At 37.3% G+C, this 22,632-nt stretch overlaps 1 protein-coding gene across 1 annotated transcript in view; it reads right to left on the bottom strand.

The window, feature by feature from the left end:
- Window positions 1-22,632, bottom strand: part of TDRD15 (tudor domain containing 15) — a 72,466-nt gene that overhangs the window by 4,658 nt on the left and 45,176 nt on the right. The gene's annotated exons all lie outside the window — the stretch shown is intronic.

Genomic DNA, 22,632 nt, shown 5'->3' with positions numbered 1-22,632 from the left:
TTTTATATTATCCATAGAATCTATAAATCATAAAAGAAATATTGATATGTTCAACATGGTTTGCTTTTTGGAACTATTTGTTTCTCAAGAGGATCTGAGGATTGAGCTCAGATATTCTTTTCCCAAAACTTTTGCTTCACTGACTATGCTAAGGCCTTCTACTGTGTGTATGGAAAATTCTTAAAGAGACAGGAATACCAGACCACCTTACCTGCCTCCTGAGAGACCTGTATGCAGGTCAAGAAGCAATAGAACTAGACATAGAACAATAGACTGGTTCAAAATTGGGAAGGTATATGACAAGGCTGTATGCTGCCACCCTGTTTATTTACCTTACATGCAGATTACATCATGCAAAATGTCCAGCCAGATGACTCACAAGGTGGAATCAAGATTACCAGGAGAAATATCAACAATCTCAGATATGCAGATGATATCACTTTAATGGCAGGAAGCAAAGAGGAACTAAAGAGCCTCTTGATGAGGGTAAAAGAGGAGAGAGAAAAAGCTGGCTTAAAACTCAACATTCAAAAAATGAAGATTATTGTATCCATTCCCATCATTTCATGGCAAATAAATGGGGAAAAACTGGAAATAGTGAGAGATCTTATTTTCTTGGGCTCCAAAATCACTGCAGATGACTGCAGCCACGAAATTAAAAGATGCTTGTTCCTCAAAAGAAAAACTATGACAAAATTAGACAACATGTTAAAAAGTAGAGACATCACTTTGCTGACAAAGATCCATATAGTTGAAGCTATGGTTTTTCCAGTAGTCATGTACAGATGTGAGAGTTGGACCATAAAGAGGACTGAGCACCAAAGAATTGATGTTTTCAAACTGTGGTATTGGAGAAGACTCTTTTGAGAGTCCTTTGGACAGCAAGGAGATCAAACCAGTTAATCCTAAAGGAAATCAACCCTGAATACTCATTGGAAGGACTGATGCTGAAGCTAAAGCTCCAATACTTTGGCTACCTGATGCGAAGAACCAACTCTGGAAAAGACACTTACGCTCAGAAAGATTGAAGCAGGAGGAGGGGACGACAGAGGATGAGATGGTTGGATGGCATCACCAACTTAATGGACATGAGTTTGAGCAAACTCCGGGAGAGAGAGAAGGACAGGGAAGCCTGGTGTGCTACAGTTAATGGGGTCGCAAAGAGTCCGACCTGACTCAGCAACTGAACAACAATAATGAATGTGTAATCCTCCTAAACAGGCTGATCACTAAACTTGACAAAGGAAAAATTCTAGATAAATCTGTTCATCAAAAGATACTTCTTCAGCAAAGATGACAGAGAAGTTACACAGAACTGATCTTACTCAATCTTCTGAGAATAGTGATTGGTCAGCAACGAGAAAAAGGTTAAGGCAAAAAAAAAAAAAAAAACTGATAAGAAAAACTAAATATTTTTACCAAATGTGCTAGTAGTTGAAAGCAGTAATATGACAATATGAACAGAATAGTAAATGTAATCTGAATCAATGTCAATTTGTTGAGGTCAGATATTTTCTTTTTCTCTATCCATACTAAAGCTGGCAGAGATAAATATTCCACAATAGACAATTATATGTAAATAAGGATAAGCAACGATAATAACATCACTGGACACAGGATTCCTCAAAACACTGTGACTAATTCAATCTCATCAAGGATATGCAATCCTCCAAATCATAAACATAGGCACTGTAGCAGCCTAGAGGATATGCCAAAATTCTGGCTACCATGGCAGTTTAAAAATAGTTTCTTGAACCACACATGCCATACAGAATTAAATGGGCAGAAAAGAAATGAAAAGGATTATATCAATGATTGATGTATAAGTCAACTGCAAATACTTCTACTCATCTTGTAAATCTTCATTACCACACTTAATTGAGCAGGCTATATTCTCATCAAAATTCAAATCAATTTACTTTATTATAAAATTTTGAAATGTCTGATTAATTAAGCCAGTAGCTTTCACATCTATTACAACTTTTATTTATATATAATTTATGTCAGGGAAAATATTTGCAGACTTTGTGTCCTGTTGTTTCCCTTCAACAGCATCATGATAATTTATGGAGATAAGCTCCAACCTTTATTGGGAAACCCAGGAAATCACTATCAGGCTATGCCTGGTGGGATTGCAAAGATGATCAGCAGAGCAAAGGTAACTACTGAGGAAGGAATGGCAACCCACTCCAGTTTTCTTGCCTGGAGAATTCCATGAACAGAGGAGCCTGGTGGCCTACAACCCATGGGGTCACAAAGAGTCGGACATGACTGAGCGGACACTGACATCTCACTCGTTGGTTGGGATACCTCTGCTGCAAGTCCAGAAGGAAAATAAGCACACACTGCAGGGATCAGCGTGTTGATAGTCACAAAGCCTCAATTACAGGAAATAAGGTCAAAAATGGCCTTACAAAAAGTCCCTCAAAGACTACATAACATCAACCAAAGGCAAGAACAAATAACAGAAACTAAAAACAGTAAAAACTTGATGCTACTACAGAACAAATCAAGCATATTCATACTAATTTCAAAAACCATAATTTCTTCTTGGTGAAAACAGAAATCCATATGGCATTGTGGGTCTGCTAGACTACTATAAGGATGATATCTCCTGTATGAATTTATTTAAAATGAATTTTGAAGGGGGATGTTAATCAATTTAGCCATTTGTCACTTGCAACTGGCTACTGCTTTATTTCATCACCACAATATCAGGACTTTGATAAACTAGACTGATGTTTTCTAGAGTTCTGATTTATTCATTCCTTGATTTATTTGGTTGAGGGTCATTGTTTTTAAAGAATGTAGGCTGTCTTAAATTAAGAACATTTGAAATAAGATAAACTCATTTATAATCTAGGAAAAGTTAAATGGCTCAGCACTTTACCTAAGCACCTGACCATGACTGGGAACCTCTAGCAACAAGGCAGAACTATAAATAAAAATGAAGTTACCACAGAAGTTTCAGAAAGGTTATGCTTCTCTTTTACTGCATATTAACTGACTAGTCAGTTCTGTGCCCCCATATGAAACAAGAGGATTCATAAGAGTAATGTTAATAACATTTTGAAATCCTTTATGAGGAGCACCTAAATACCAGCTCTGACATTCATAACCTAAAATATTCAAGAAAAATCAGTATTCAAACTGTGACCCCTGCATAGCTCTTTCTCAGCAGTGTCCTGTTTGCAAACATGAAGTCTGCCTGCAGGCATGCTAAATCACTTTAGTCCTGTCTTACTCTTTGTCATTCCATGGACTGTAGCCTTCCAGGCTCCTCTGTCCATGAGATTTTCCAGGCAAGAATACTGGAGTGCTTGCCATGCCCTCCTCCAGGGGATGAGCCAATTCAAGACTGATCCAGGAATTGAATCCGCATCTCTTAAGTCTCTTGCATTGACAGGTTTACCACTAGCACCACCTGGGAAGCCCAGAAATGAAGTTTCCATATCCCCAATCATAAAAACTCTGCAGAATATGACTCTCTAGTTAAAGTCTACAGATTAATTACTGTGAAGGCAGCTAGACCTCTCCCCTTCCCCATGAAAAAGTAAGCCATAGGGAGATCAACTCTTCACATGTCCTTGTAGTTGCCAAATATTAGGAGATGAATGTGATACAATTTCAAATGTGCTTTGAAAGACCACTTTAATTATAAGTATGTGTGTATTATTTCTCATCACGCATTCTCTCAAACACTACAATGGAAAAAATAAACTAAACTCAATCATGACTATGTCATGAGAAAAAAAAGAAGTGTGCTCTGCAGACACACACAAATTTCTACAGATTCTGGGCACACATGGTGCACAGCTGTTGACTGAATCTGGCCCTTGGGGGGCAGGATGAAAGAAAACACAATTAGAGGTGAAATAAGCAGGTGTTTTCCTTTGTTTGTTTGCTTTCATTATTTGAGTGGGAAGAGCAAGATAACTTCCTGTATGGCAAAGCACACAGAAAAATTTCAAACTCTCCATTTAATTGCTTTGTCTCTTAATGGAAAAGAGACAGTGTTCTCTCTAAAAATGAATTCACCTCCATGCTCATGGAGTGCAAGAATGAAAAAAAAAAAAAAGTCTTGTTGGTTAGAGCTAAAATTAAAATACATTTATGACACTAAATCTTACTCTGCCCTAACTCCTTAAATATTAAATGGACATTAATGCAGAACTTACTCTAGTTCACCTTTTATTACAGATAATTCTAATTTTCTCATTTCTCCTATCAGAAATAAACTTCTTGAGGTCAGGAATGATATTATTCATTTGCGTCCCAAACACAGACCTTGCATAAATATTTATGGAGTGATTTGCATCCAGTAGACACACCAAAATATCTGTAGAATGAATCAATTCTGAGTCCCGGAGGGAAATGCTAAGAGAACAAGATCTTTTTTGGAATCATGATATTTGAGACAAGTGTAGTCTATTTATCCAGATAACAAATTTCACTTGCTGGAAGTAATTTAATGCAAGGAAACAAGGTAGACACTTCAAGTAAAATCCTCATGTTTCCAAAGCAGAGAGGTAACAGAATGAGGATTTTTCTTCCTCTCCCTCCAACCTATTCCTATTTTATCAGTTACATAGATTTAAAAACTGAAAATTCTAAAAAGCTCATAAAAATGAAACCGTACTAACATGTATGAATACATATACACATATACCTATACACATATACACATTTTGTGTGTGTGTGTGTGTGTGTGTGCACAACATGCACAGTGGGCTGATTTTAGCTTAAAGGGTATCAGTATGATATTGGCCATGAATTCTGGGAAAATTTTAGGCAGAAGGGAGTTATACTAAAAAAAAGAAAAATTCTATGAGTTCTAATGAGGCAGTCAGTATTGGATTAAATGCATGCAAGGATATCAAAAATATTTTTAAATGAATCTTTTAAATGAATAAACATATGTGTGAATGGAGAGCGTTGGAGTAGTCATTATAAAGAGAATAAAAACAGACACCTTTAGTATTCTCACTCTTCGGTATTTTTTTAATAATGATATAAAACCATCATGTACTACTACTCCTTTTAGCATTTATGGCCTCTAAAGTCTTAACGCAGCCCTAGGGACAGACCATTTTTAACCTGCATGGTGACAGTACATAAGTGAGAGAATCCCAAGGGAAAAGATATTTTAGGGACAATATCCCTAGCAGACCTCCATAGCCAACAGCATTCAAGTTTGTTTTTTAATTCTAATACCTGTTTTTTTAAGAATGGTGTCTCTATCTTTACAAAGCTTTATTATATAAAAAATAATGGAAAACATTTGGATTTTACATATTTTAAGAGAAATTTGTTTAAAAAAATATGAAGTATATTTTATAGGACTTTACATATCCACATAGAAAAAAATAATTTGATAAACCATGTTCTAACACAGAATATATGTGTTCACAAATTCACAAAAACTTTAAACCTAAAAAAGCTTTTAAAATTAAAACTTCATATATTTATATTTTATCCAAAATTTGCTTTTAAAAATCCATTTCTTCCCTCAAAAGGTGCCTGCCATTCTACACCCGATTCTAAAAATCCTGTCACAGTATCCTTTGAACCACAAAGCTCAGAATCAAACACCACCTAACATCTGTACTACCAGCACCTTAACCTTCCAGTGTGATTGTCAACAGCCTCGTGTTGTCCCTGAGTATAGGAAAAGTATTCTGTTTATTGGAGAGTGGATGGAATTCCCCTAAGAGCCAACCACATATGTTTAACTCTAAAGAGCATCCTTTTCTAACACACCTTTTAGTAAGAAAAGGCTGGGTGGGGAGAAGGACATCTAACTGCTTAGATTTGAGACCCAGCCATGATTATCTCCTGATAGCTCAGTTGTTAAGAATCCGCCTGCAATGCAGGAGACCCCGGTTTGATAGCTGGCTCAGGAAGATCTGGTGGAGAAGGGATAGGCTACCCACTCCAGTATTCTTGGGCTTCCCTTGCGGCTCAGCTGGTAAAGAATCCGCCTGCCATGTGGTAGTCCTGGGTTCAATCCCTGGGTTGGGAAGATCCCCTGGAAAAAGGAAAGTCTACCCACTCCAGTATTCTGGCCTAGAGAATCCCATGGACTGTTTAGTCCATGGGTCACAAAGAGTCAGAGTCGGACACGACTAAGCTACTTTCACACATGATTATGCCAGAAAGGTTAATTTACTAATTTTCAAATTAAAAAATAACGGCCATAAAGTTTGGCCAAGTTCAGAATTATTTTATTAAGTAGCTTCCCCAGGTTGGTGGCCTGAATAAATTAAGGTGATGGAGATCTCCCTTTTGTTGCACTTAATCTGTGGTGTCTTCCCCCATTGGGTAATTGCAGGTTTGCTATTAGAGGTGCAAAGCTCTTAATCTTCCTCAGTATGATAACTACAGTCACACTGTCCTGAGGACAATTGTAGAAACACTCAAGGCAAAAAGTAGAAGCACATGATGAATGAACATCGGGTGCTGATAGCGCTGTGACACGGGGCATTGTTCTGATTTACTTCAGCAAGTCTTTAGAGCTTTAAGTGATTTCAACAGAGACTTTAATCTCTTGCTGCAATTAGTGCTCTCCACAGACTTGACATATTATCTAACCATTACATCTCTGGCCTTAACAAATCTCACTGCCCTTTTACTAATTTGATAAAAGGCCTCCTTGTTTCCAGAGTTGGTGATTTCCACTCCTAATATATATTCTGGTAACATTAAAACACACATAAAATGCCCACTTAAAGCTTACAATATGTGTGATATAGATCCTTTGTTCTCAGAATTCTTTATTCTCAGCAGTTCTTAAATATACTCAATGTTAAGAGAAGTGCACACAAACAAGTAAGGGTGGGAAGTAAAAAAGAGATTTTCTTCTATATTATGTTCTGTTGTTCACACTAGCTAAAAACACCACAATTATTTCTTTAAAAACTACTTCTTCATTTCCACATAAGATCTTGCAGACACTCAAAGTTGGTTCTTATTTTTCTATGGCTATTGCCTTTTACCAAAATAATTTCTTACTAGACTAATGAATTTAAATTCAATAGAAGAAAACAAAAGACACATATCAAACCTATTTTTCACAGATGACATCAGAAAAGAGAGAGGTGAAAATATGTGGACATAATATACAAATAACATAACTAGATATTCTTATCAACAGCTAGTGGGGTCTAAAAAGGGATATGGTTAAAGTACTCACTAGGATACAGCCTTGACTTATCAGTGAATTACTGTAAGCACAGATAACAGGTCAGCATTGAATTCCATTTTTTTTTCTATGTCTTTATTTATGTTGTTCTTTCTTCCTTGAATGCTTTCTTCCTAACTCTATAAAAACTACTAAGCCTTCAAGGTCATTTCAAATGCCACTCATTGGTGAAACTATACCCACAAATAGCAATACCAAATATCAATCATACTCTCTCCTTAGTATTCCAAAATAACCTTTTATATATTTCATTACAATGTATCATCCTAACCCCAACTTACACATCTCTCTATCACCATCACTAGCATTATAAAACAGGGTGGCATACAGTAGGTGCACATTTACAGCAAACTACATTGTCAGTAAGCCTATAATATCTCTTATGCACAAACAATAAGAAGTCAAATGGCTGAGAAAGAACTTACTATATCCTTTTTATTTAAAATATTTATTTATTTGGCTGTGCCAGGTCTTAGTTGGGGCACCCAGGATCTTCGATCTTCTGGCATGTGTGATCTTTAGTCGCAGAATACAAACTCTTGGTTGGAGCATGTGGGATCTAGTTTTCTGACCAGGGATGGAACCTGAGCCCCCTGCATTGGGAGTGCCTAGTCTTAGCCACTGGACCACCAGGGAAGTCCCTATATCCTTTTAATGGAGTGTTGCTGCTGCTGCTGCTGCTAAGTCGCTTCAGTCGTGTCTGACTGTGCGACCCCATAGACGGCAGCTCTCCAGGCTCCCCCCCGTCCCTGGGATTCTCCAGGCAAGAACACTGGAGTGGGTTGCCATTTCCTTCTCCAATGAAAGTGAAAAGTGAATGCTGTCATTAAAAATATGTTCACCAAAACTCAGCAAAATATTCTGATATAATGTCAGGTAAAAATGTCAAATCTGGTGGCTCAGATGGTAGAGAATCTGCCTGCAATGAGGAGACCAGGTTTCAATCCCTGAGTCAGAAAGAACCCCTGGAAAAGGGAATGGCTACCCACTCCAGTATTCCTCCCTGGAGAATTTAATGGACAGAGGAACCTGGCAAGCTACAGTCCATGGGGTCACAAAGAGACAGACACAACAGAGTGACTAACCACTGTCAATTAAAAAAAAAAAAAAAAGGCAGAAAACTGTACAGAATTTTTATTTCAGCTATGTATAAAATATATACTTGAAAAAAATTCTAGAAGAAAATACACTAAAGTATTAACCTTCAAGATCACAAAATGATCCAATATATTTATCTCCTCATTGAAATTGAAATGACTAAGCATAAACAGAGATTCTCCCATTTCAAAAGGAGGGGAATATACACACTTACCAGGAATTCCTGTAAAACATACCCTCAGACAAAGGAAAAGGCAAATTCTAAATTATTACAAGTGAAGAAAATCCCTAACTTGGAAGTAAATTTCCCAGGGGAAACCTCCACTAACACAACCTGGGCCTCAGCAACTGTAGGTGGGAATGGGCTGTGGAGTAACATGTGGGGAGCAAATTCTGCCAGCAGCACCTGTTTGCACACTCTTGGAAGGGTGACCCATGATACACCCAGCCTACCCTTAGAAGAGCCAAGAGTGAAACAAGAGAAGCTCCCAGGGAACGAAACTGAAAGAGGCACCCATTCTCAGGGTCCTGGGAGCCTGCTAGGCTACTCACTTGCCTCACACCACCTGCTAGGGTCTAACTAGTCGGGCTGCATTAAAAATAAAATAAAAACACTCTGAAAACATGCACATCAACGTAATGGGTGAGATTATTGTTACAAGGCCATGCCTACTCTTTCCCTATGCCTTAGACCTCTCTAACTTAAATAAATAAAAATTATGTAAATCTAGTCTTTTCATTCTCACTTAAAGAAATTATGTAACTTCCAATATTAGAAAAATATACACTTCCCCCACCCCAAATGCATCCATTAATAACATGATGAGAAAAAAATAGTAATTTTTTTAAATGGACTTATATGAGATAATTCTGTAGTCTGAAAGAAAATGACCAATTTAAAGGAATTCAAACAAATACAATTTTAACTATCACGCCTGCAGCAAAAATCAAGGCACTAAATCGTAACAGGATTCTCATGCAAATCTGAAGATATTGTATCTATGAAGAAGAAAATAAGAGAGATAGATGTTAAAACATACTATAAATTTACCACAGTTAAGAAGTATGATACTGGCACCAGAATAAACAGATAATGGAAATAAACACAATGAAAATCTCAGAAATAACCCCAAATACACTAAGAAATTACTGATTTCACTGGTAATTCAGTTAGTAAAGAATATGCCTGCAATGCAGGAGACCCGGGTTCGATTCCTGGGTCAGGGAAGATCCCCTGGAGAAGGAAATGGCAACCCACTCCGGTATTCTTGCCTGGGAAATCCCACCAACAGAGAAGCCTGGCAGGCTACAGTCCGTGGGGTCACAAGAGTCGGACACGACTTAGCGACTAAAATCACCACACTAATACTAAGCATTTGTGTACAACAACTTTAAAACCTCACCGTAAACAAAGTTAAAAGATAACCAAATGTAATCAAAGCTAAACAGGAAGAGAAAAACTGGGAAAGTAAATTTTCAACAAGAGAATGTAAATATTCTTAAAACATGGTGGGTGGTGGTTTAGTCGCTAAGCTGTGTCCAACTCTCGCAACCCCACAGACTGTAGCCTGCCAGGCTCCTTTGTTCATGAATATTTGCCTTCTTTTTTCAAAAAAGCTTTGTATGTTATAAGAAATAAAAATAAGGCAAAATTTCCAATAAGAGTATAAATTCAACTCAACAAATATATATTGAACACTGTATTAGTTTGCGAGGGCTGCTAACAAAGTAACACAGATTGGGTGGCATTAACAGAAAGCTATTTTCTCACAATTATAGAAGCTGGAAGTCCAAAATCACGGTTTCAGCAGAGTTGGTTTCTTCTGAGGACTCTATCCTTGACTTGTAGATATGTAACTGTCTTTACCCTGTGTCTTCACATAGACTTCCCTCTGTGTATGTCTATATCCAAATTCCCTCTTCTTATAAGGACACTGGTTGTCCTGGATTACGACCCACCCTAATGACCTCATTTTAACCTAATTTCCTTTTTAAAAACCTTCTTTACAAATACAGTCATGTTCTAATGCACTGGTGATTTCAGCACATGAAGCTGGAGCAGAGGAGAAGGAAAGAAAGGAGGAAGTCTATAACAAGTACAGGTATTTCCCACCTTTTGAAAGTTTGCTTTATGCCACTTTGCTTTTACAAAAGTCTTACATTAGTGCCTGTTTTTGCTAAACAAAAGAAATTCCAAGAGGATTTTCGATTTTATGAAGGAAAAAAACAGGGTGAAAAGAGCCTTCACCATGTTTTGCAAAGAGCCTTTACAGAGGCAGTGTACACCCTGAGTAACAAGAGTAGCACCACCAAGCTCCTTCCACAGACGTGGATGTATACTCAGTATCTGAGCATCAACACACCACAGCTTTGAACTCTGTCTGTGAGCAGCTGTGCTTTTGCATGAAGTTGCTTCAGTCGTGTCCGACTCTTTTGGAGCCTATGGACCACAACCCACCAGGCTCCTCTGTCCATGGGACTCTCCAGGCAAAAATACTGGAGTTATGTTGCCATTTCCTTCTCCAGGGGATCTTCCCAACCCGGGGATTACACCTGCATCTCTTAAGTCTCCTGCATTGGCAGGTGGCTTCTTTACCACTAGTGCCACCTGGGATCTGTGCCTTTCCTCAATTCATTTTCTGCATCCATTTGCAAGTACTAAGGTAACTGCTTCTTCAGTTGATGTCATTTCAGCTTACAAAAGATTTCAAAGGAATGCTCTACACTTGGATATCAGGGAATACCTGCATCTACTATTTGCCAGGCATTATTCTAGAAACATCAATGTACCAAACAGACAACTATCCTTCCTGATAGACCTGACATTCCATAGAGATATCCATGAGAAATGGACAATAAACAGTAAACCTGATAAATAAAATTACACTAGAAGGTTATGAGCATTATGGAGAAAACTAAAAACAGAGTAGTTTAAGGAGAATCAAGATTGCATGGTGGGGGGTGCAAGTTTAAAATACAAGTCATTGAGCAGATGACATTTTAACAATGATGAGCAAAAGAAATTAATGGTAAATCACACCTACTTTAAAGAACTAGAAATGCTCAATAGACAAAGAAAAACTGTTCAACTGCAACAAGACAGTTACCATCTAATGAACAAAAAGTGTTAATACCACCAATGTAGGCCATGGTGCAGGTAAGGATTAATGGGAGTATAAATTAGTATAACCACAAAACAGTAAAGAAATTAAAGGAGAAAACATATAAAGTCCCTACAATGCATTGTAGTCAAAGATCCAAATGTGAAGGGCAAAAATAAAAATGTAAACACAAAAATTACAATAGAAGAAAATCTTAGTATCTGTGAACTAATGAAGTAATCTGGCCCTCTATTTACAGATGATTTACATCTAATTGTACTGGCAGAGCCCCTTCTAAACTCCAGAACCAAAACAAACAAAAAACTGTTCACAATGTGACTATCTTAAACGAAGCTGAAATGTCAGAAAATTCTTAGTATATCAAAGAAAGGATCCAAAAACTTGGGGCGACAGGAATGCTGTTCGTTATGAATGGTCTACTCTCCCATTATCCTATGCCCCTCAAGAAAACTTAGACGATACTAACTTAATCAAGGAATTCAGAAATATAAATGTTGAGGGAAATGCGAGCATCTTTGAAAAGTGTTATGGAGTGCATTCTTTGTAGCGCAAGGATGCTGGTGATGATGCCTGTAAGTGACAGAGGTACCAGGATCCCTATGTAATGATCAGTTCTCTGGACAGTACAAGCCTAGAAGTCACACCTAACCACCCAAAGGGAAGAACGTAGCTATAGTCAGGATGTTCTAAGTACTAATGACCTTTGATACTAGAAAACTGAGGAGAGGCTTAAGTGAAGGGATGGTGAGGTATTTAAGTACATTCCATAAATCCTGATTTTCCCCAAGGGGATAAAATGTGAGGCTTTGGGGGTATAGAAATAGCTAGGTGTTTGGAAGATTGTTGAACATAGCTTTGAGTTAATGTTAAACCCTCTGAGTCCAGAAAGCCACTGTGGTCATCTATTCAAAGACAAAAGGAGTTCAGTCTTAGTTTTTTAGATACTCAGAGTGACAACAGTCTCAACCTATGGCCATTTCCCCAGATCCTTAATATACAGTTGAAACAGATACAGTAGAAAAAAAGAGGAATCTTCACTTTAACTCTTAAAAATGTGTAGATATTTAATTATCCATTTATTTCTTTGGTTTCACCAGGCCGCAGTTGTAACCTGCACGATCCTCGGTCCTCGCTGTGGCACTTGAGATCCTTCAGCAGCAGCATGTGAACTCCCAGCTGTGGCATCCAATTCCCCAACCAAGGACCGAACCCAGGCCCCCTGCATTGTCCAGCCACTGGACCACCAGGACTGTCCCCTGGTACATGAACTCTTAAAAAAGTAAAGTCTTTTACAGTGGGAAGGGCAAGTGGAAGCCTCTGGAGTGACATCTACCTACCTAAAGAATACATTTATAAGAATACCAGATATCTCTGGAGAATTATAGAGATTAGGATACCACCAAATTTTTGAAAGCTGCTGAGGTAAGGATTCCTAACACAGCCCTGTTTAACTCCAAGATATATCTTAAAGAAGGACATCCTAATCAAGCAATTATGCCAATTGAAGCTGCTGGTCCAGATGCGGCCACTCTACTAAAGTAAATCAACCCAACGCCTAGCACCTGGCAGGCAGCTACTGCTCTGGTGAATTCTTTTTCTACCATCCGATACAGAATACTCAAAGCAGACTATTCTCACTTAGGAGTAACAGAAGTAACTCCTCACTGTTTTGCCTCAAAGTAGGTCAACTCTCAGGCTCTATAAAGCAAATTAATCTATAGAGAGCTTGATTGTTTTCCTATTCCACAGAGCATGATGCTGGTGCATTATACTAATAGAACCACATTGATGGAATAGAGTAGGAAACATCAGGTAAGCCAGATACCTTGATAAGACACTTGCGTGGCAAAAAAAGATCTGAGATAAACTCCATGAAAATACCAAAGCCTAAAATCTCAGTGAAGATTCGGAACTCCAGTGATCTGAGGCACATGAGGATATTCCCTACAAAAGGCAAGTTGCCATGTCTTGACATTCACCCCTACTCTGTGATCAAATCTATCACCACTGCTCACGTAATTTTTTAAATGAGGGGAAAAAGTAAAAATGTTCTTTGACATTCTATAAACTATTGCCCTGATTTTCCTAATAGCAACCACCATTATCCAGAATGTTTGCTCATTGCTTACTTCTGTTTATCATCCTCATAAGATGGTAAGTTCCATGAGTATTAAGAGTTGACCTTTTTATTTATAAATATTTTCCAGGACCTAGGATGGTATCTGACAAAGAGCAAGTGTTAAAAATTTTTTTCATTAAGGAATAAATTAAATCCAAAGCACTTTTCGATACATGAAAATTTCTAATAAGATTTTCACTATACTTGTTACTATTATATACATTGTTTTGCATGTGTTTAGTGCAGGTGTTGTTTTATTATTTTTTAATATTTGGCTGCATCAGGTCTTAGTTGCAGCACTCAGGATCTTCACTGCATCAAGCAGAGTCTTTCATTGTAGTGCACAGACTCTTTAGTTGTGGCCTGTAGGCTCTAGAGCATGTGGGCTCAGTAGTTGGGGCACGTGGGACCTTAGTTATTCAACCAGGGATCAAACCCATGTCCCCTGCATGGCAAGGCAGATTCTTAACCAGGGAAGCCCCTGGTGTAGGTATTTTTGACAGAAAAGTACAAGGAGGAACTAATTCTTCCTTTTGGTAAGTTCTTCAAGGTTATGAATTGACTTTATTGGTTTCTGATTTGCATATAATGTTCAAAAGAGAAATAAGTTCTATTAAATATTATGCATAATGTAATATAAATGTGACAAACTATTTACATTTTAAAAGGCTAAAATGATAATACCCTCTATGGTTTTTCATTTTGCCCAACAGGCTATTTTGGTTTTGAGTATGAATTTTAAAAACCAAAGTTATCTAAAATCTTTAGCAGGGCATGGCAGGACATAAATGATTTTTACACGTTCCTACAAAAATAAAACTGAAAGGCTGAACAACGTTTTACTAATTGCTTTTATTTCGGTGCTGAAGACCCTAGGAAATAAGAGAGGATTCCAGAAGACAAGCATCAAAAATATATGGAAGGTCAAAAATCAACATAGTTAGGTACAATGCATCAGGTATACACCAATAGTACAAACAAAAACATAAATACAGAAGAGGGGACTTATGCGGCTTTTGTTCAGAAGCATTAAGGGAGGCTCCAGAAGTTACACACGAGATGAGCCATCAGTCCAAACTGTAGGCAGGATCAGATGCGTAGACCTCATCAGGCCTAACAGTTTGGATTTACCCTGCACTGAATGCAGTCTTTGATTGATTATGGGAAGGTTTCATCATCATTGTTTTAGATACATTAGCCTGACAGGAGTACAAAAGGCCAAAGCAACAGGAGAGAGAACAGAGGCAGAGAGCTGAGTTAAAAGGTGACTTGCCATTTACAGAGAGTAAAAGAAAACTAGAGCCAAGTTCACCAACCTCTCCATGAGGTGACAGTGAAACAAAAGGTAAACTTTTCCTCTAATGTTGGGTCAAACAGCATATAAGCCATGAAAGATTTTTCTTCTTGCATTGTCACAAAATGTCACTAACTTTTTGTGCAGTTGCCCATCTCTAGAAGCAAGGTAAGTGAAACCTAGCAAGCAAATATGGAAAAGTTATTTAAATTTCCCTTCTGGAGTCTTTTGTCTTTCAGTTATGAGGAAATCATATTCACCAAGAACTCCAAAGAAAACGTTTATTGCTTCAGATATCTCATAAGAGGTACATGTAGTCTCCAAACTGCACAGCACTATGGAAAGATACCAAAAACAAAGGGGTAAAGTGAGAAATAGGCCAACTTCTCCACTCATTTAAGAAGGAACAAGCACAATCCAATTTGCCTGGCCTGTCAGAAAATTTCTCAGAATATCCTGCTACTGACAAATCTCTGAAAGCCTCTCTGTGGACTTCATTGCTGTTCTACTCCACTGTATCAAGAAAGCACACTTTAGTTACAGCTGTTTTCATCATGAGTTATTTTCCTTTTTATATTCTTACCTGACTGCCCTTTTTCCCACTAATACAAATCCCTTCACTCCTAAAATCCAATCAAATGAACATTACTCTAACTTTTTTTCAACAGCCCTGTGCTCCTCCAATCTTACTTAACAGAATTAGACAAGTACCCTGATCTTCGTGTGGATCACTTTTCACTTCTTGATCTTTGAATGAATCAGATTTTAATGTTTCCTTTTTACTACAACTTGCTATCCACACCAAACCTTCCTGAATATAGGTAAGACTGACTCTAAAGAGTAAAATTTGTGAGAATTATAAAAAAAATCAGAAGGGGAAAAAGGTATTTGTTTAAGCATTTTATATTTTTACCATTACTTCTTGAATAGTCAGCCTATCATAAATGTCAGTACTGGGTCTCCATCTGGTGGCCAAAGTTTCTACTTGTAAATTCTAAAGGACCTCAGAATTTTTTGGTTCATCACCCTAAGAGTGAATCACAAAAGAAAAAAGATGTAATGTATTATTTTAAAAAGAATGCATAAACTTATTTAATTCAGAAAATTCTGACTTTCATAATGCATAAATTAAAGGCATACTTACAAAAAAAGTCCAGCAATGTTTAGAGCTAATCTTATACAAGAAAAACAAAAAATAAAATGTTTTGAACTGAGCACAGGGAGAAAGTCTGTGACTGTCAGAAATTTCATTTATCTATTCATTAGTCAACAAATATTTATTGAGTACATATTATATGTGAACAAAGCCCTCAGTGCAGGGGCTATAGGGAAAAATACAAACAAATTTCTTTCCTTCAGACATCTTACATTCTAACAGGGAGAGACAAAACAAATACACACCATAACATCAGTTGTCATCAACATAAGAACATAAAATAAAGGAGAATAATAGGATAAGGAGTTATATAGGTGGAAATATACTTACTTTATAAAGAATGGTCAAGATTGGCCTCTATAAGACAATATTTAAATAACAGACCTGAATAAACTGAGAAATTTATGGTTTTAGAAAAGGCAGAGGAACCAGAGATCAAAGTTCCAACATCTACTGGATCACTGAAAAAGCAAGAGAGTTCCAGAAAAACATCTACTTCTGCTTTATCGACTATGCCAACACCTTTGACTGTGTGGATCACAATCAACTGTGGAAAATTCTCAAAGAGATGTGAATACCAGACCACCTGACCTGCCTCTTGAGAAATCTGTATGCAGGTCAGGATGCAATAGTTAGAACTGGACATGGACCAACAGACTGGTTCCAAATAGGAAAAGGAGTACATCAAGGTTGTATATTGTCACCCTGCTTATTTAACTTACATGCAGAGTATATCATATATACTTCCTCCAACCCAGAAATGCTGGGTTGGAGGAAGCACAAGCTGGAATCAAGATTGCCAGGAGAAATATCAATAACCTCAGATACACAGATGACATCACCCTTTGGCAGAAAGCAAAGAACTAGAGCCTCTTGATGAAAGAGGACAGTGAAAAAGTTGGCTTAAAGCTCAACATTCAGAAAACGAAGATGATGGCATCTGGTCCCATCACTTCATGGCAAATAGATGGGGAAACAGTGGAAACAGTGGCTGACTTTATTTTGGGGGGCTCCAAAATCACTGCAGATAGTGACTGCAGCCATGAAATTAAAAGACACTTGCTCCTTGGAAGGAAAGTTGTGACCAACCTAGATAGCATATTAAAAAGCAGAGACATTACTTTGTCAACAAAGGTCTGTCTAGTCAAGGCTATGGTTTATCCAGTGGTCATGTATGGATGTGAGAGTTGGACTGTGAGGAAAGCTGAGCACCAAAGAATTGATGCTTTTGAACTGTGGTGTTGGAGAAGACTCTTGAAGGTCCCTTGGACTGCAAGGCAATCCAACCAGTCCATCCTAAAGGAAATCAGTCCTGAATATTCATTGGAAGGACTGATGCTGAAGCTGAAACTCCAATACTTTGGCCACCTGATGCCAAGAGCTGACTCATTGGAAAAGACCTTAATGCTGGGAAAGATTGAGGGTGGGAGGAGAAGGGGACGACAGAGGATGAGATGGTTGGATGGCATCACGGACTCAATGGACATGAGTTTCAGTAAACTCCAGCAGTTGGTGATGGACAGGGAGGCCTGGCGTGCTGCAGTCCATGGGGTGGCAGAGTTCGACACGACTGAGTGACTGAACTGATGCATTCCTAAGAAAAAAATGCTTTAGGCTAAGAAACCATGTGTGTAAAGAGTCTGAGGTAGAAACATGTACAGACAAGTAAGTGGAACAATGTGGCTAGAGAATACTGAGTGACAGGAAAAGTGAAAGTTTGGCTAAGAGAGGTAGCAATGAGTCAGAGTATGCAGGGCCCTGTGGCCACTCAAGAACTGTGAATTTTATTCTAAACATGGGAGAAAGCCACTGGAGGTTTTGGAATCAGATTTGGGCTTTAATAGGTTCACTCAGCAGACAGCTATGTGAGGAACAGACTGGGTATATGTTTGTGGGAGGGAAAACGGGGCAGCGGGGAATTTACTAGTCTGCTGCAGCCATCCAGGGAGGAAATGGTGGTAGCTTCCACTCTGATGGTAGCAACACAAGAGGTAAAACATTATTTTTTTTTTATTATTTTTTTTAGTATTTATTTGGTTGCTCTGGGTCTCAATTGCCGCATGCAAGATCTTCAATCTTTCTTGTGGCATGCAAGATCTAGATTCCTGATCAGGGATGGAACCTGGCCCTCTGCACTGGGAGCAAAGTCTTAGCCACTAGGGAAGTTCCCAGAGACATAGGTTTATTTTTTGTTGTGCTGGGTCTTTGTTGCTGAGCACTGGCTTTCTCTAGTTGCGGTGGGCAGATACTACTCTTCATTGCAGTACAAGAACTTCTTATTGCAGTGGCTCCTCTTATAGAGCATAGACTCCAGGCACACAGACTCAGTAGTTGTGACTTGCAGGACCAAGAATGCATGGGCTCCAGTAGTTGCAACTCATGGGCTTTAGTTGTTCCACAGCATGTGGAATCTTCCCAGACCAGGGACAAAACCCATGTCCCCTACATTGGCAAGCAGATTCTTATCCACTGTACCATGAGTGAAGTCCCAGATATGTTTTAAAGATGGTGCAATAGGAATGCTTGTGAAGTATGAGAGGAAAAGAGGAATCAGGATAATATCAAGGGTTCTGTCATGAACCAGAATATATGTCAGTAGAAAATATGTAGACCAAAGCTTGGAAAGTGAAAAGGATGAAAAATAAAACGTCATCAGAATAAGTGACAAAGTATAAGCCTCTAATATAAGTGTACCTGGAATCCAAGAAGAGAAGAGATACAATGGGTGAAATGTCTAAAGATATTGTGACTGAGGATTTATTAAAACTGTTCCCCAAAATTCTATTAATAGCTAAAGATTTTTTTTAAAAATGGCACAAATCCCAAACAGGGAAATTACAGTTCAGTTCAGCACTTAGTCGTGTCTGACTCTTTACGACCCCATGGACTGCAGTACGCCAGGTTTCCCTGTCCATCACCAACTCCTGGAGCTTACTCAAACTCATGTCCCTAGTCAGTGATGCCATCCAACCATCTCATCCTCTGTCATCCCCTTCTCCTCCTGCCTTCAATCCTTTCCAGCATCAGGGTCTTTTCAAATGAGTCAGTTCTTCGCATCAGGTGGCCAAAGTATTGGAGTTTCAGCTTCAGCATCAGTCCTTCCAATGAACATTCAGGACTGACTTCCTTTAGGATGGACTGGTTAGATCTCCTTGCAGTCCAAGGGACTCTCAAGAGTCTTATCCAACACCACAGTTTAAAAGCATCAATTTATAAACAAGAATGTTTCAGACATCACAGGAGAATTTCTGAAATTTAGGGAAAAGAAAAAAACTTAAAGCAGCCAAGGAAAACCAATAATATTTTGAGCTGACTTAAAAAGGTGAAAGTCTCAAGATATAGAAAGATACCTTTAAAACTCTGGAAAAAAAACTATTCTAGCATTCTAAAACTGTATTAAAATTCTAGTTAGAAAATAACTATTCCAAAAGTCTATATTCAATAAAAATTACTTTAAAATTGAAGACAAAATGTATTTCAGGCAAAAATAAGAGAATTCATCATAAAGCATGTGTTAAATGAAACATTAACAGGTTCTTCAGAAAGCAAAAAGATCCCAGAAGGAAACACAAGAATACAGGAAGAAACGGAGACCAAATGAAATGGTAGATGTGTAGATAAATCTAACTGCTTAATACTCATATTTCATGAGATTAAAAATTGGGACAGCAATAATACAAAATGCAATAAAGTGGTAAATGGCATTAAGCTGTGTTCTAAGACACTATTTTTGTCTAAATAGAAAAAATAATTTAAACTCTACTAAATCAAGGATGCATGTGTTAATTTCTACATAACTATTAAAATGAATTCTGAAATGATGTATAACTGAGGCTAGTATAAAAATATAATAAAAAGATTTTATATTCAAAAGAAAACAAAAAATGGACCAAACAGAAAACAAATGGTAAAACTATATACAAACCAAATACATACTTAGCTACATAAATGTCAATGAAATAAATACTCCATTTAAAAGAAAAATACAATCAGATGAGGAAAATAGCTTTAAATTGTGTATGACAGACACACCTTAAATAGAAGGACAGAGTATGTTTGAAAGTAAAAGAAGTTTGGAGAACATGGAAAATCATCCATGTGCTAATGCAACGAAAGCCAAAAGTGTGGCTTGAAAGACTAAATTGAATGTCTGTTCTCTGCATTACAAAATTAACCTGGAAAGAGATTTTTAATACACACACACACAAACCCACATATATCCCATCAATTTTTCTCTGAAATATGTATCTACACACACATACACGCCATCAAATTTTTCTCTGAAATATATATCCAATATATCCAAGTGAACAAATACGCACAAAAGCATCAGAATAATGTATTAAGAAGGACCATAGCAGCATTATTCCATATAGCCGTAACTGAAAACAATCCAAATATCCATCAAGAAAACAGGTAAGTCACAGCAATAGAATGGAATACTATATAGCAAGAATAATTAATGAACTGCTACACATAACATGGACAAAACTCAAATAACATGTTAATAAGCAAAAGATAACAGATATAAAAATACACATGAACATACTGAGGTCAAGGATCAACTAATCAAACTATAATGTTTAGGGACTCAGCTTGTGTGTGTGTGTTAGTCACTCAGTCGTGTCCAACCCTTTGCGACCCTAAGGACTGTAGCTCACCAGGCTCCTCTGTCCATGGAATTCTCCAGGCAAGAATACTGGAGATGGTTGCCATTCCCTTCACCAGAGGATCTTCCCAAACCAGGAATCAAATCAAGGTCTCATGCATTACAGGCAGATTCTTTATTCTCTGAGCCACCAGAGGAGTTGTTTTTTTTAAAGGACTCAGTTTAGAAGGTTAAAAATACAAAAAGCAGAAAGAAGGTGATTATCACATATCAGGAGAGTGCTATGATACTGAATGCTTAGTAATAAAGAACGCATAAGAATTATCTGACTGGCTGAAGAGTACATGGTTCTGCTCACTTTGTGATAATATTGTACTTAACTATGCATGTTATCTTTAAGTTTTTAAAAGTTTATGGAAGTCTATTAAAACAATTAAATCCCACAGGGACTAAGGCTTAAAGGTAACACTTGGAAAATAAAAATGTTGCAAAATAAAAAAGGCAGGAATGAACCTGGAATACAATCCAAATGTAAAAGAGACTTTCTTAACTACATCTGGGAAATTCAGTCTCAAAAACAAAAGATAAACATGGTTAATTGAATGAAGAGTTAAACCTGTGTTATATCTCTTTCCATACAAAATGTCTAAATTGGATGATAAAGTGTTAACATATATACAAACTGCAAAAGTTAAAATTAGAAACTTCATAGAAGGATAAATTCAAACACAAAGTTGTTAAAATTCTCTATTAATAAGGAAATTCAAATTGAAATAATTTTACACCCTCATACAAAAATGTATAAAATGCTATAAAATCTACTAAAGATAACATAGGGAAAAAGTATTACCATATATCATTCATTGATATTTCAGTTGTTTTTGAAAGCAATAATGGTAACAGCTACTGAAATTAAAAATATTTTCTTTTATTTAACAATCTCCATTGCTAAAAATCTTGGAAAAACATATTTAATAGATTATCACTATGTAACGGGTGTACACTCACAGATGTGTACTGCAGCTACATTCAAGGAGGCAAAAACTGCAAAAATAAATCAATGAAGTTGCTGAAAACAGAATTTAAAATATATCCATATTTTTCAAATTATGAATACTTTTAAAGAGTAAAAGTAGCACATTACTACAGAGAAGGCAATGGCACCCCACTCCAGTACTCTTGCCTGGAAAATCTCACGGCAGAGGAGCCTGGTAGGCTACAGTCCATGGGGTCACTAAGAGTCGGACACGACTGAGTGACTTCACTTTGACTTTTCACTTTCATGCATTGGAGAAGGAAATGGCAACCCACTCCAGTGTTCTTGCCTGGAGAATCCCAGGGAAGGGGGAGCCTGGTGGGCTGCTGTCTATGGGGTCACACAGAGTAGGACAAGACTGGAGCGACTTAGCAGCAGCAGCAGCACATTACTAATCTTACATTTCTCAGAGGAATTCTAAGTGAGAAAAATAAAATGCAGAAACTTGTATGATCTTATTTTTCTAAAACAAAGATATGTACGTTGTATTTCTATGCTAACATCATTAAATTCACTAAAGCACTGATTATATGCACATGGAGAAAATCTAGGCTTTTATGACCTAACTCGGCAGAGATGGAAGAGTTATATAAACAGAAAGTTTATAAATTATAAGAATAAAACAGAGAAAAGAGGAAGGAGAATCTAAGCAAATGAGAGGGGGAAAAAGGGCAGGAAATTATTATACCTAAAAATGAATGATATCTTTATTCACTTATGTTAAATTATATATATATCATATATGTGGTATATGTATAATATCATGTATCGTCAAAAAAACCCTACCATTACTTTAGGCACCTGAAATTTTTTTCCTTAAAAAAGAAAAAAAACAAGCTTAAAAACTAAGAGAAGATAATTATGGGAAAAATGAGTAGAAATAAAGAAAACTAAAAGGAATTTAAATCATATAGGACTAAGTGCCACTAGATGGCAGTAAAACCCTCCAAAAATTATAGAAACATTTTTCTTAACTGCTAAACATCTTTCTTTACCT

Source organism: Bos grunniens, chromosome 11, assembly GCF_055505025.1.
Source record: "Bos grunniens cultivar Pamir isolate PY7600 chromosome 11, Bosgru_T2T1.0, whole genome shotgun sequence".
NCBI classification, from domain to species: Eukaryota; Metazoa; Chordata; class Mammalia; order Artiodactyla; family Bovidae; genus Bos; species Bos grunniens.
This window is presented reverse-complemented; position numbering and strand designations above follow the sequence as displayed.